Consider the following 16,550-nt stretch of genomic DNA (forward strand, 5'->3'; position numbering starts at 1 on the left):
TGCATAGAGCTATTTGCAGTCTTCATTTTGTTCTGTTTATAGAGAACATCACAGTCATATGGCAGGGGGGGGCCTAGTGAGGACCAAAAAAACTCCCCTGAGCATATCTGGTAGCCATACATTCAGACACCAGCTTGTATGAAGCTACATATTTACATGAGCTGTCTGATGTTTAGGAGATTCCAAGAGATTGCTGTATATATGCTAAAACTTTCAGATTATCCATGGTACTCTGTAAACTCTGTGAGCTCAAAAAAAAAAAAAAATATCCCAGATTCCTAAATTTATTTTCAGGCAAAGACAGAGCCCTTAACTCATAACAACCCATTCAACTCAGAGAAAGACAAGGCCATTCTACTTAGATCTGGTTGTCATACTTCAGTTAAAATTATGGCACTGCTTGCCATAACTAACAGATACAACTACTATATATGTAAACCATGAAAGAAACAAAATGCATAATCATGTATTAGGTTGAAATCAAAGTGGAATGTGTAATTCTGAGACTGAAGCTAAAGAAAAATGAGGTATATTTGCTTTTCCCACACCAGGCATTTATTTGAAAACCTGTAGTAAGTGTGTGAGAAAACAAAATGTTGGATTATGGCAGAAGAAAATTCCAAGACAGAGAGAGACACTGCAATGGATTTATCTTTGTACTATCAGAAAGGTCAAAGGGAATCTGATTGAAAATTTTATCTATCTTATTTGGGTTTCAGTCAACAGAAATAAAGAGAAAAGCAATATTCCTTTGGTGCTTAAATACTAAGATAAGAAGGAAAATTATTTGTCCCAGAAATTAGACAGTCTAAATACCACCATGTCCCTTCCTGTTGATATATCTTTATTTAAAAATCTGAGTTTAATGAAATAAAATAGGGCAGGCTCACCACAGCTCCTGTGAGGCTTCTCTTGCTTGTCAGAAAATGGGAAGTTAAAAAAGAAAAAGCTTCCTATCACTACATCCACTCAGGGTATCAACAATTGGGAAAGCACAGCATTTTAAGTCTTGAAAATAATTATATTCTCCACAAACTGCCTGTGAAGATGAAAAGATAGAGTTCAATGTTTGTATATGGAAGAAACTGAGGTGTGGCTACTGCAGGAAGGTTTGTGATGCCTGCATTAAACAAGGAGGCTTTTAAATTCAACACTGTATGTAGCTGAAGGGGAAAATATATTGAAATGATAGAAAAGGAAGAAAAGTTCAGAGTTATGAGGATACTATGAGGATTGGTTGAACTGAAGTGTGGGTAAGAAATGAGATGCTTGCAGGCCAGAAAGAAATGGGTTGAAGAGACTTAGATTTCATTTTTCCACCTGTCTTTAATTTTTCTCTGCCTTTTTGTTTCATCACTGGGGATCTTTTACTTATATTCTCACTATGTAAATATATGTGAAAATATAAAATATATATCAAATAAATAAAGTGAATATATAAAATAAACAGCTATTTATTTAAATCTCAAATTTGAATGTCTACTTTTTTTTTTGCCTCAAGACCTTGGCAGAGGTACCTCTATTCTCCCATGAGAATTTATGGAATATACCATAGGTCCCTAAATCATATCTGACAGCTTCAGTTAATGTGGGCAGGGTGATTTTACTCTATGAGATATGCTTCATCCATAACAATTAAAGTGTACTGCACAAGTTATGTGAGCAAGAGATGGAGGGTGTGTAAAGAGTTAAAGCTTCCATAGTAACCTCAGCAGTGCGGATGCAATTGGTTCATTTGGTCCCTTTTGTCACATCTTGATTCCATGCCAACAAATCATGAACTGTCCATCATTTACACATCTATTTTTAGAACATCCTCAGCTGCTTCCAATAAAATGATTAAATGATGCATGTTTACAGAGGGCTGGTACTGGTCAGCAAAAGGGCTGTTTCCTTCTGAAATACAAGGCTGGAGCTCTGGAGAAGAACAACATGACAAAGGTACTGACCTACAGTAAAATCAGATTAGAGGTTTTGGTAAAACTGCCCTTTGCTTTTCTGAGCAGCAACCTATTCCTAACTAAAGGCAAACTAAATCTATGCCAGTGATGATCAAATATGCTTATTGCTAATAAGGGAATTGTTTCAAAAGGCTGTTTTACCTGCAGAGTCACTCTCAAGTGAGAGGCATTTAGTAATTACCTCATCTATACTTGAGTAACTCTTTTGTGCTTTAAACAGGAAGGTAAAAATGTTTAAATATTGATATATGACCACTGCAAACACAGAATCTTTAATGCATTTCTTTAGGAGACAGTTCTATTCATGCAGGATGCCCAATTTATACAGCCAAGCAATGAACACAAACTGGTTATGTTGCACCAGAAATTCATTGGCGTGTCTACACTACAACAGCAAGCAAAAGGCAGAACATATATAGACAAATGGGGGAGAGACACTTTGTAGAAGAAAACCATGAAAATAAAGTCCTTGGGTAATCAGAAGTGCACCAGCAGAAGTCACATCATACCATGGCATTGAAACTCAAGAGAAAAATTTCCTACAGACAATAATGCCTTAAAGAAGTAAAGAAATTCCTCAGTGTTCTAAGTTTTCTTCTCTCTTTTTGGTTGACCTTTACCAAATTTTTCCTTATTCTGAATACTCTGCACTCAGTTTTCCTTGCTTCAGTAACACTTGCTAGACTTATGAAGTATCTCCTAAGCTTTCAAGAGAAGTTTCACATACAAACTCAAGTTTCTGTTTTATTTCATAATATATCCTAAAGACACACAGCTACATTATGTATAAGCATAAGGAATTAACTCAATATTTTGCAGGTTACAGATACTGATCAGCAATTAATTTTGAACTACTGCATATTCCCATTAACTGTATATAATTTAAAATATAGACTGAAAGGATGTTGCACAAGAGACTGTAGATTTTGAGAGCTGTAATCCGTCACAAACTACTAAAACTCACTCCTAAAGTTTTTTCTATGTAAAGTCAATTTGCTTTTAGTGTTCAGACATTTTTTAGATGTATACCAATATACTGCAGGCTAGAAAACTGCAGTTTTCAGATGGTTTTCTTGACCGACAGAATATATTCTGGAAAATCAGAACAGTAATATTTATTTCAATACCTCTATTTCATTTGCTGATCTGCCTTTTTATATAACAGCAGAGAGCCTTTTCATACTAACAGGTGAATTCCTATTTTAATGCATTTTATTAATTTAGAAGCAAAAAAAAGTGTTCATTTTTTAATATTTCTTTTTCTATATACTCTTTGAAAGCACTCTAAATACTGATAATTGAGGTTTGAAATAATACTTTAAACATTTTAAAAATTTAAAAAAATTTTTCACAAAAGGACAGGTAAAATTACAGTACTGGTTTTGTCAGAAGTTCCAAAAAAAACCACAAAATTGTTGCTTCATCAATATTATTTTCTTGTTCTTCTACAAAAGAAGTCTTCCTCAGGTGTGAATGGGACTCATTTTAACATTTAAGAAAAAATCCTTTTTGCTTCCCTACTGGGAAGCACTGTAATTAGACATGATTAAGAATGGTTCAGTTGCAGCTATCTTATTCAAGATTTGCTGCATGTACTTTCTAATGAAAATCATTCATAAACTTAAGATTTAAAAAAAAGTTAAAAACCACAAGTCCACAAAGAAAAAATAATCTGAAAACACCTTGCAAAAAAACAGCCAAATAATTTTATAAAATCAGCTTATCAGTTTTTTAAAGCTAATTATAAATGTGCTCAAATGCAATATTCCCTTAGTTCATACATGAGTAAAATTGCATCAAATTGCTTTCCTCTCAGTCATTCCACATATTGTTTTGGCACCAGTAAGAATTCACTTTCAAAGCTCATTAAAACTTTTAGGGTTTTTTCAGTCTTACAAAGCCTCCCAGTCCCTTAGTATGACGCTGACATAAGTGCATAGCAAAATAAGCGCCCGGCTCATTAGAAAGATCAGCGAGGAGAGAGGCACTTCCACCATATCCATAAACACCACGTTTGCACTTCAGAGAGTCACAACCATTGGGGAAAGTGCAGAGCCCAGGCAGACATAAAAGGGCCATCTCCTGGGACATGCCATGGCATCAGGCACAACAAAATCTACTCCTATAACTCCTCATTTGGATTATGCTGAATGGTTGCTTTGATCACACAACATCTTCCTTCACAAGATTGAAGTTAATTGTTCTCTCTGTCACTGCCGAAGCTCTAAAAGGAGGCAAGTGAAGAAAGGGAGAGAGGAAGAAAACAGAGACCTGGTCACAGACCAGGGAAGAGTCAAGTGTTTCTGCTCAGCACTGTCTGCTCCTGCTTGCCCTCCACTCAGGTACCTCCTTCTCCAGGAGAGGGGAAGGGATGTCTGACCTCCTTCCAGTCCCACATGGATCATCAATGAACACAAACAAAACTGAAAGGAAACTACCAGTCAGTCTTTTAAAAACAGACATTTCATAGATTAATATTTTTTCTACTATTTTCTCCTTATTAATTCAATGCAAATAGAATAATTTGTGATTAAAAAATATATATAAGTACATAATCACTTAGCTGCATGCTGGCCATTCTGTCAGCACTGCTAATTTTGCATGCCACTCCATAGTACTATTTGAAAATACTGATGTAGAACTGAGGGAGGTGTTCATTTATGTTTTATTGACACAGCATATTGACACAGCACATATGTATAATTTATATTCACTGACAGTTATTCTTTACTCCTTAAAATATCTAGATTTATTAGCAGAATAAGTTTCTGCTTCATGTAAACAAGACTGGTTAGATGAGGCTTTTAGAAAAATATTTTCTTGAAAAAGAAAGAGATAAACATGACCCTACTGATGCTACTGTTAATAATTTGGAATATTTGCATAAATGTGAGCAAAGATGGATGACTTTAAACAAGTCACTAATTAAGAGACTGAAAGAAACAAAGGACTAATAATGCCTTATAACCCAAGATAAGCATATTAGCATACTGTATCTCGTATCATTGTGGTAATGTCGGAAAGACAAATCATCCTGATTATACCTGAAGCAGTACTGTAAATAATGCAATCAGTCACAGCAAGGGACCTTTGCTTGCTGCAGATTTTTAATATGAACTCTGTTTTTTAAATTAGGTTTGTCACTAAAATATATATACGTATGGAAATTAATAAATTTTTTGCAATAACATGCAAGCTAAAGGATCTCCCTGAAACTGATTTACTAGCTGCCATTTCTTAAAAGTAGCAAATCCTTATGCACACTTCAATCTAAATCATACTGCTGAAAGAGAATGTCACATCATTCATAAAGTCAATTTTTCAGATTTATTGCCAGAAAAACTGCTTGCTTTTTACACGGTGACAAAATCTTTTCCAACTGAACATTTGTGATATTTTTTTCTTAATTAGTCAAAGGCTAAAAAATCACTCACAAGGAAATAATAAAACATCATTTAACTTCAGTTGGGGCTGGTTAGTGCTAATTAATGTGTTGCAGCTATTTTGCATCATATGCTTTGAGACATGTGCTATGTTAAGTCCTGAAAATTAGCAGAGGTCACAGGTTATATTTAAATATTTTGGTAATTTTTCTTTGGATGAGCCTCTAAAAAGCAGTGGTCTCACTTTTCAAAGACTTCTTAAAACTAAGACTCTCATAACTTAACCCTGAACTTATTGAACAATGCTTAAAAGTCATTTACCACACACAATTAATGTCACCTACTGTTCTTAATAACAATCTACAGTAATCTAATCCCTCCTGTGCATAGTTATTGTAGTACTTGAAGAATTCATTTTTTCTCTCACTAAAACTTAAGCTTTAATGTTATGTCTTCTATACATAAGGTGCGGTGGGGGGGCACGGAATGGTGGGGAGAATGAAAACAAGATTCAAAAATGTATATTCTTTCTGGACCTCTCAGTTTTTCAGTGCCCACTCAGGATAAATTCATAAGGACATTGTCATTTTCTTTGCACATCCATAACCTTCTCCTGGAATTTGGCTAGGCACTGGAAATCACTGCATTTAGTAAAAACAAACTAAAGTGCATACATAAATTGCTGATTTTGCTGTTTGGAGTAGAAGGTGGGGACATCCATTTCTCAAGTTTTCTAGACTATGTTTTGACCAGGCCCCCCGACATCTATATTGACAGCACTCTTTCCTGATTGAGGAGAGACCATGACAGCTGTGCAGCAAGGAGCTGTTGTGGTAATAAGAAATGGTTTCGTCTGTCATAGTTGCATGTAAATAAAAAAGATGAGTAAGGCTCTCAAGGTAAATTCTCCTTGGAAATATGGAGAAAACACATGATAGCAATGTGACAATAAGACAGGAAGCATTCAAGGACACTTTTTATTGTATCATAGACAATCTTAACACCAAAATTTAAGGCTACTCTGATTTCTTGCTACCTCTTCAAAACATTTTATATCAAACAAATTTGACCTGTGCTGCAGGGTTAAGTAGGTAGGTATATATGAGTACCAGGAGAAATTTTGTTATTTAATTCATTTTACTAATATATGTGATTAGAAAGATTTCTTTATTTTAATGATTTTTTTACAGTAGGTTAAACATTGAAATGTGCCCATGATCAAATACAGACTAAGAAATTATTTATTTATGACAATGCCTTATTTCAGATGACTTTTAATGACTTAATTTTATACTGAGTAGAAACAAAATATTGGTTTGATTTCAAGTCAAAAACTGAGTGACAGATTCAAGTTTAAAATTCAGTTGTTCCATTTTATAAGTCTCCTAGCCCCAAAACCATAGAGGAGGCAACACAATGCAATTCATGGGTTATAGAGGCCAGAGAAAAAAAGCAGTACTTTGTGGATTCTTGGAGAGAAATGTTCCCAGAATAACGCCATAAGCCTAAAACCTGGATGTGAGTGGAGATTTGCACTGCAGGTTCTGCCTAGAAAATGCAGAAATAAAACTCTCTACCATTTCAGTTCTCAGTTTACCTGTCCATAGCCATGAAATTAAAAAAAAAAAAAAAACCCACAAAACCCCCCCCAAAAACAAAAACAAAAAACCAAACAAAGAAAAGAAACACCCCCCCAATAAATGAATTTAAAGACCCAGAAAATCTAGAGCAAACGCTACTATCTGGAATCCCCAAAAATGTTCTCTTGCTCCAGAAAGTCAGATATTTCCGCAGATATTAAAATGTTCCGCAAATACTGGAAACAGGAGTTTAGGCTGATACATCACTATTTTTTCTTGAACTGACTCTTGCCAGGAAAAACTGAAATGCCTATGACAGCTCCATCTTATATTTGACAACAGTGACTAGCAGTGGCATCTGGCACATTGGCACTGGTTCTGAGTAATGCCAGCACTCACTGAGTATGCATATGAAAAGCAAGAACCAATCTGACTGCAAATCAAATGAATTTTTTGCTAGCTGAGAGACTCACAAAAGAGAGTTATAGATGGATCAGCTGAAATAGCAGAATTCATAGAGAGGTTGATCACAACCATGCAAACCTCCTTATCAAGTATTTCTGCTCACTCTCTGCACTCCAGCACAAGAGTGTGCAATTACCCAAGCTGCTGGCACTCCTGGGGCTCTCCATGTGCTTGTTAGCACAAGTATTTGGAAATGCAGGGACCTAAAAGAAAAGCCAATCTTTTCCTCACTTCTAGATCAAAGAATCAAAGAAAATAAGGACTCTGCTCAGCTTCCTTTCACTTCCTCCATACATGTAGTTAGCACCGTCTTTTGACAGAAAAAAAATAAAATTATGCAGGGCTGCATCTCCTGCTGCTCCCTATTACCTTCTGAATTGAAGGAAGGAGAGAGAGCCCTTCAGCTCAGCATCCTGTTTCTTCAAATCTATGTGGCTTGTGCTGTGCCAGGTAAAAAAGGGATGATAACCTGTTCTCTTCCATTACTTATTTAACAATTCCTGTAGAAACAAACTCCATAGAGAAGAATGGTCCAGCTTCTACTGCATCTTTCTGCTCAAAAATGTAATTATTAAACTCTTTTTCTCATAAAGCAAGTGTAGTTCAAAAGACAGCAAAGCCTGGTCTCTCCTCCCCAGTACTGAAAGCAGTTTATACAAGAAAGAAGCCTGTGCTCACTGTTTTGGGAGTAAGAAGGAAAAATGTCTTTAGAAAAGTGGTGATAATGAATGCATCCATGCTTCAAATCACCTTTCTTCTGCAGCTCTCGATCATTTCTGCCTCAGTTTCATCTCTGCTCTTCCTTCAGTTATTAGCACTCTTTGCTTTCCTCCCTCCCAGGCCATAAAGTCTCTAGGAAACTGAAGCTAAAGGTTCTAACTCTTGTATGGGCACTTGTGATATGAGAAGATGGATACATGGTTTTACTCTCCCTCAGTACTGATTTGATACTTCTGTTTGGACCCCTCTCAGAGAGAGATAATTTTATTTTACTGTGCTATATTGACCAACCCTGTGCAGAACAAAAAGCAAAAAAGCCACTGTTAACTAAAGAGTTATAAGACTACTTTCAACCTCTTCTCCTTGCCATATGCACTTCAGCTAACGTTGTCCATAAGACATAGAACATAAGGCAGTTCTTTTTCTTGAAGGATTTCAGCCATGCTTTTCTTTTCTCTGAAATGCTCTTTTCAAAAACTGTTTGACTTTCTTTCTGCAATGGCAAGGACTGTTTAAAATGAGGAAATTCGTAACAAGAAGTTTTTAAACAACCTTGTACAACCAATGCATCAGGGACCAATGAAAAACTTGGATGGGAAAAATAATGACAAGTAAACTTACCAATCTACGAGTAGCAGTAGAAATAAACTTCTTACATAATTCATCATAATTCGATTTAAAGAGCAGTCTTGTCAACCTTCTTCTGCAAGAGTAATTTTTCACTAGAAGGTAGAAAATGTTCAAGTAATACCTGAGATAGTTAAGACAGTTCTGTACCCTTGAAGACCCAATAACCTATTTTTGTCTGCTGACTTGTTCAAATTAATTGTAAGAAGTGGCTCTGTATGTTACTAGCTTCTTATGGTTAAACTATTCTTGATTATCTCATAAGCACTTAACATTTAGGTCTTGACTGTAGCCCACAACATTAATTATTGAATTAGTAATGCACTGTGATGTTTTTTCCTTGAAAGTTGAATCTTCAGGTTGACAGCCATAAAAGAATAAATCTTTTCAGTGCCATTCCTATGGGATTGCTGGCATATTCAAGGTTAAGCATATGCACAGAAATAATACAAAATTCATCATTTTATATGAGTTACAAAAATCAAAATACACAGAAAAAAAATGCTAGTAAGCACCACAAGAAGTATGGTTTAAAAAAGTGTGTTAATTTAGTGATATTTCCTTTGGGATAAACTTCTTTTCATTTGGTTTGCACAGGATTTTTAGCCGAGGTCAGTGGAGTTGATGGAGCTACAAGGTCTTTTCAAATACTTAGTGAAAATCATAATTGAATGTAAATCAATAGTTTATACTGTACAAGGAGTGTACAATTAAAATAATTCATTGATAGTGTACAAGGACTCTCAGCAAATTCTAAATTTGCTTCCAATAATATTTCTGAAGATGAAGGGTTCAGAAGCTCTGCCTATACTTCCCATAAATGAAAACTTGTAAAAGTATTACCCTTGCAAAAAATAGTGCAAGACATATCAGAGGAGTAACTCACAGACAAGAAGAAAGTATAAACATCATGGAATGCTTGCCAAGGTGGTGAAGATTCCTGAAAATTATGCTAAGGTTCATGGAAAATGAGGAAGTAACTGGTGACAGTCAACATGGCTTTACTCCGGGCAAATTGTGCCTGACAAATGTGGTGGCCTTCTGTGAAAGGGTTACAGCATTGGTAGATAAGGGAGGAACAATTGGACTCGTGCAAAGCACTTGACAACGTCCTGCAGGACATCCTTGTCTCTTAACTGGAGAAACATCAATTTCACCAATGTTTCATCCAGCTAATTCTCATACCACCTGGTATAAAGAATTAGCTGCAGGGTGGCAATCAAAGAGTTTTGGTCAACAGGTCAAGGTCCAAGAGACCAGTGATGATTGGTGCTCCTTTGGTGTCAGTATTGGGACTAGTGCCATGTAACATCTTTGTCAGTGACATGGACAGTGGGATTGAGTGCACTCTCATCCAGTTTGCCAACACCAAGCTGTGTGGCACAGTTAACACACCCAGGGGAAGGGATGCCATCCAGAAAGACATGGACGGGTTTGAGAGGTGGACCTGTGCCAACCTCTTGAAGTTCAACAAAGCCAAGTGCAAGGTCCTGCACCTGGGCTGGGAAAACTCCCAGTATCAAAATAGGCAGGGGAATGAATTGATTGAGAGCAGCCCTGCCAAGAAGGACTTGAAAGTGTTTGTGGATGAGAAGCTCAACGTGACCCATCAATGTGCACTTGCGGGCCAGAAAGCCAACAGCATGCTAGGCTGCATCAAAAGCAGCTGTGGCCAGCAGGCCAAAGGAATTGATTCTGCCCCTCTACTCCACTCTTGTGACACCCCAATGGAGTGGGGGCTGTGTCTGGCTCTGGGGCCCTCAATATAGGAAGAACATGGACCTGCAGATGCGTGTCTACAGGAGGCCCACAGGGCTGGAGCACCCCTCTTGTGGAGAGCAACTGGGAAAATTGAGATGGTTTTAGGGAGAAAAGGGTGTGGGGAGAAAAGGGTCTGGGGAGACCCTTAAATGAGCCTCCAAGAGGGTCAGAGAGAGGCTATTTACATGGGTAGATAGAGACAGGACAAGGGGTATCCTTAAATTGAAAGAGAGCAGGTTTAGATTTGATATAAAGAAAAAATTCTTCACTGTAAAGGTTGTGAGACATTGGAAGAGGTGTACCTGAGAAATTGTGGAAGCTCCATCCCTGGAAGTGTTCAAGGCCAGACTGGCCGGGGCTCTGAGTAACTTGGTCTAGTGGAAGGTGTCCCTGTCCATGGCAGGGGGGCTGGAACAAGATGATCTTTAATGTTAGTTCCAACCCAAACCATTCTATGATCCTAGGAATGAGAAGTTACCAGATAATAATATATAAAACAAGTACACATCTCTGCTCATATTAGGTCCAAGAAAAATTAGCTTGAACTATGTCAGAATAGGTGAAGAGAATGTCATTTTTCTTTGAAATCGTGGTAGTCTCCATTAAGAAATAGGCATTGCAGACTTCCCTTTGTGAGAGGTCAGGAAAGGTTGGCTTGCTGGTTATAGCAAAATGATGGGTAGAGATACTAACTCTGGCAATAGCTGAATGAAGATGATAAATAAGAGAGGGAGAGAGATAAGCTGTTAAACTGAAGGAAGAAATAATGATTAAAGTGCTCAAGAATAGGCTTAGGCAGGAAATCAGAAAATTTATTTAGAGATGCTGAAGACTCAGACTTACTGCTTTTCTTGGTTTATTTCTTCCTATTTTTTCTCCCTTCAGTATATTTGAGTTTAAACTGTAGTCTTTCTTGCAAGATTTTTACCTTTGATAGCTACTAAATTAGATTTTACCTCTTTGGCTCTGTCCAGGTTAAATATATTTAAAGTAGAGCATGACCCAGTGAGACAAAGGAACCAATGGCATTTACATTGTTTGGTTTTGTCTTCTACATGGTTATGCATCATTTAAATACTGAAACAAAGAAAGAGTTTGGAAGAAACCTAAACCTCTGGACAGAAACCACTTTTTAACTCATACAATTAAATAAAAAAGATATATACAGGGTCCAAAAATCTGGCAGTACATAAACATGCTACTTTACAGTACTATAATGCCAATTAGATAAATGGAAAAACTAGCTTTTTTTTTTTCTCAGACAGCAGAAGAATGAGTATATCTGTGGACAGAAAAGGTTGTCTGAGGTGATGATAGAAAATGTTTAAAAAGTAAAACAGACCTATAACCTCATTCTTCTGTTGGAATCTTCCTTCTTGTGAAGAGATCCAAAGCCTCACTTTAAATGAGATGCTTTTATTACTGTGATTTATAGCACTGATGGTAGACTTGGTGGGTCTAAGTCTCTACTGAAATACATACAGACACAAAAACTTCAAAAGCCACTTAAAATATTTCGCTGATAACTGTTCGGTGTACATTTTTAGACCCAGATTTGCTTGCATGGCAGTGCTTTTACAGATCTAGATCTTGCTGTGAGTTAACTTTTTGACACAGGTGTCAAGAAGAGATTTCTCTTTCACAATAAAGCTCTGATAATTTTAGGTATTTGCTGTTGACAAGTCAGAATGCTTTTATGTTCAATCCTGAAGACATTTTTTACTTATGATAAAAATCACAGGGTGAGTCAAATCTTGTTGTGAGCTGCTGTTGACTGTGTCACAAATAGATCTCTGCTCTGTAATCTTTAAGTTTGTTATTTTCCCCCTAGCTTCACTGGCTTTTACAGTTACTGCTTTTTACAACTAAGGCAGCTACTGGATATCTGGGAGCCTGCAGGGGTGAGCATTAAATCACAGCAGTTGTTCAAGCAAATTGGATACATGGGTGTTCTGCTGAAAGTGGGAATCATCTTTATAAAATTTAGGTGTGATGTGCATTATTTGGAGAAGAAGTATCATAATAATTTGTAATTCCTACCTTAGTGATCACAGGGGATGATTTTATCAGAGTAAAAACAAGTGTTTCATATTTAGCTGGGAGCTTTGGCAGTCTTCTTCCTGCCAGCAAAAATCACAGGGTGTGTGCTAAGGCTATCCACCAGGCAATTTCATTCAAAAGAAAAGAGAAAAATTTAGCCTTACCCTGCACAGGGTTCTGCCACTGACACTGTCAGGGCCCACCACCTCTGTTAGCTCTAGGTATTCAAAGGTGTGCTGTGTGGCCCAGAAACCAACCTATCCTCAGTTATAGCTATGTTTCAACTCAATATTTTAATGTTTGAAATCTAAGGCATGGGAGTCTGCACTCTCTGCAGGAGCTTTTAACCCTTTCTGTTATGTGCCAGCACTGAATCCAAGCCTGATGCTACAAAAGTAAGAGCAAGGATGTGAAGTTTGCTTCCCTGAATTTGAAAGTAACATTTTCTACATGCTATCAGACCCCTTCAGCACCAAGCACAGACCATCAGTTATGCCCAACAGCATTCATTACAAAAGGCATTTGGTACAAAAAGCCATAAACAAAGACTCCTTGTCCATTTTTAAAATCTACTTTTCAGCTCATAATCTGACTTCTCTAAAAAAGGAGACTCTATTTTAATTCCTATGCTAAATTATTTCTTTATTATTGCCTTGAATGGAAATATTTCTGATAGCTAACATGCAGGAGGAAAATCCACATACCAATAAGACAGATTTTCAGGCAGTCTAAATAAGGAGTCCAGTAGATTGACTTCTTTAGACCAGAGGAAACTTCCCCTGCAATATTCTCACTCAAAGTGCAGTAGTTTAGAATTTGAGTTTATCCCCCTTTTTCTTCAGGCATATTTAGACAGGTATGTGAATTGAAACAGTAATGCTGAAAGAATTTCAGAATATCAAAAGCTGCTAATTGATAGTTAAATGTGAGCTTATATTTTATGTGAAACCTCTGTACAGTACTCATTGTTGAAATAATGGTAATAATTTTTTTTCTGACATTCTCTTGAGGAATTTTAAACAAAAGCCTTCCATAATTGCTTAGTTATTTCAGACCTGCCTAGTAATTTTCCACTGTATTAAAAGGCATTTCTTACTGAGAGTGATAGAAAAAATGTACATACCTGCTGGATGGAGCTTTTACTTATTTTCAGTCAACATAATTACCTTTTATTAACACACCTGGTATCTGAACAAAGACATATTTTTTATTTAATTTAGTAATATTTTCCTAGGTTCATATCTGTAAGATATCTATTCCCTTCAAATTATAGTGAACAAACAAGATTGGTTTTGTGGGCAATACAATGCAATACAATGGTTTTAGGTTTCTTTGGGGGGAAAAATAAAGCAAAACTGTACTCACAATAAAACAGTGCTGTTTAAGAGGAAAACATAATCCAACAAACTGAAATTCTAAAGCAACATTTACAAGAAAACAGAAATATAAAAAAAAAATTGTAGGACACATATTCTGGTGACTTTGTAAGGTAAGCAATATTATAAAGGGTATTTATTATTTAGATACTGGAGTGTTAAATGACAGACCTAAAAGTCAGCTATAGCACTAATTTTTATTTGATTGTCATAGTTTAACCCCAGACAGCAACTAAGTGTCACACAGCCATTCACTCACTGATCCTCTCAGTGAGATAAGGGAGTGAATGAGAAATGTCAGAGTGAGAAACCTCGTAGGTGGAGATAAGGTGGTTAAATATGTAAAGCAAAATCCACACATGCAAGCAAGTTAAAAAAGGAAATGATTCACCATTCTGCATGGGAAGGCTGATGGTCAGCCATCTCCAGGAAAGCAGGGCTCCATCACACCTAACAGTGTTTTGGGAGGACAAACACCATCACTCTGAACTTCTCCCCCTTCTCCTTCTTCCCCCAGCTGTATATGCTAAGCACAGTGCCCTGTGGTATGGAATAGCCCTTGGGTCAGTCAGCAGGGGTCAGCTGTCCTGACTGTGTCACCTCACAACTCCTTGTGCACCCACAGCTTCCTTGTGGGTGGAGTGCTGTGACAGGTAGAAAAAGCCTTGGCTTTGTGTCAGTACTGCTCAGCAACAACGAAAACATCCCTGTGTTATCTACACTGGTTTTAGCACAAATCCAAAATATAGCCCCCACCCCAGCCAAAACCAGCACAGTTATGTAATTTATTCCATTTATCAAAGTTATTTTCTGACAGTGCAATGAGAGCTAATAGCTGTTCAATACTTTTGGTAACCTGCACCGAATGTAGGAATTAAACAAGGTCAGATGGGAGAGCTCAGAGCAGCAGCTGTGAAATAGGACCACACCAGTGTGTGCTCCAACAAACATAAAGTGGGTCCTTGAACTTTCAGCCACCCATGGCTTCACTGACTCTATGAATTAAGTCCTGTGCTGTGTTCTGAGGTGTCACAACAGTGGAGGGCTTTTGTGCTCATTGCTTTTGGTGACCAGGTTCTAAGGGCTGCTGCCATGTTTACATGGATCGAAGATGTCCTGATCACCACATCCTGCTCCCTTCTGTCCCTAATAAGAGACCCAGGATGACCCTTACAAGAACACACTGCAGTGGTTTCTGCTTTTTTCACTGTTTCTCATGGTTTTTTGTGCAATGACATATGCCTGTTTTGCAAAGGCTTTGGGGTCTGTTGTAAGGCACTGATTCCAAAGCCCCCCAGGCAGTGTGTAAAGCTGCCAGGCTGCCTGCTGGCAGGTGTGCAGAGCTGGTTGTGGGGCTGTAACCATCTCCTTCAACAAGTTTTTAGATACCACAAGCACAAGCACTATCCTCACATAGTTTTAGGTAAGAGCACAGTTTGCAGCTCAAGCAGCCCCATTCCAGCTGTTTCAACCTTACACTGATGTCTGCATTTTACTTCAGCATCTTTCCATGGTCCACCCAAACAACTTTATCTGGAACAATGCAGGGAGCAGAATGCCATTTAATTACATTTATTGAATGCTCAAACACTGTCCCTTGACATATTACTTATTTAGGAATACTACAGCACAATTTCAAATTACAAACAATAATACTACAGAAGGAACATTAAAAAAAATGGATTAAAATTAATGTCAGACAATTCCTTTCCCTTAGTATTTTAAATGAAAAAAATAGAATAATTTAATTCCTGAATTTGAATGCAACTTATATTGGCTCATTTATCATTTTAGTCCAAACTTTGGAGCTAAAAAATTTCACTTTTTTTATATTATACTAAAACAAAAAAACAAAGAAGTAAAAAACATCTTAAACCAACAATGAACAATTTTTTTTCAGTCAATATGACCAGAAGCAACTATTTACCTTGGCAGGCATTTATATGATAGGTGCATTATACTTCTCATAGTCAATATCTCATTTAAAGTACATGCATTTTATGAGGACATGCAAAATGTATCCAAGAAAGGTAGTTCCTTACTTCTCAACATTATGTTTTTCTTTTCATCTTTTCTTCTCCCACTGTGAGTTCAAATTTCAGAATTACCATGGTTTTTTTTACTGTATAGAAGAAAAATCCAAATTCTAGTCTATGGTATTCTATTTGCTGGGTAGGTTTCTCTTGTCTAAAATATTTTTTTCCTGCTTACTGTTTTTTAACACAAATACAAGTTTCCAGAAACTGCAGTGAAAAGCAAGGTCCACCTTATTGTACAGCTGTCCTAAAGATACAGCATCAGACAAGTTCTAATACACGAGCAGCATCAGAAGAGAAAGCAGAGATGAATTGTGGCCAAACATTAAAGTGCCAAATAAAGTTTCAAAATCTTTAAAAATTTAAAAAAATAGTTTAAAATTTTTAGAAGAAAGTCTTTTAAATGCTAATTTACCATAGGTGTCTCTCAGTCTAATTAGTAAATTGCAACTACTGTGTGAGTTTAAGAATAAAGTCAATGGTTTAAGAAAGGTACAGCCATAAGTTTTAATAAGATACTGAAACAAGAGTGCTGGCACAGAAGGAAATTAGAAGCAGAGGGAGCACTTCATTGAGCCAACTCAAGTCTGATGGGTTGCTC

The 16,550-nt window shown here is 36.9% G+C and overlaps 1 protein-coding gene across 6 annotated transcripts in view; it reads right to left on the reverse strand.

The window, feature by feature from the left end:
- Positions 1 to 16,550, reverse strand: part of KCNIP4 (potassium voltage-gated channel interacting protein 4) — a 384,367-nt gene that overhangs the window by 188,009 nt on the left and 179,808 nt on the right. The window lies entirely within an intron of this gene.

Source organism: Lonchura striata, chromosome 4 (genome assembly GCF_046129695.1).
Source record: "Lonchura striata isolate bLonStr1 chromosome 4, bLonStr1.mat, whole genome shotgun sequence".
NCBI classification, from domain to species: Eukaryota; Metazoa; Chordata; class Aves; order Passeriformes; family Estrildidae; genus Lonchura; species Lonchura striata.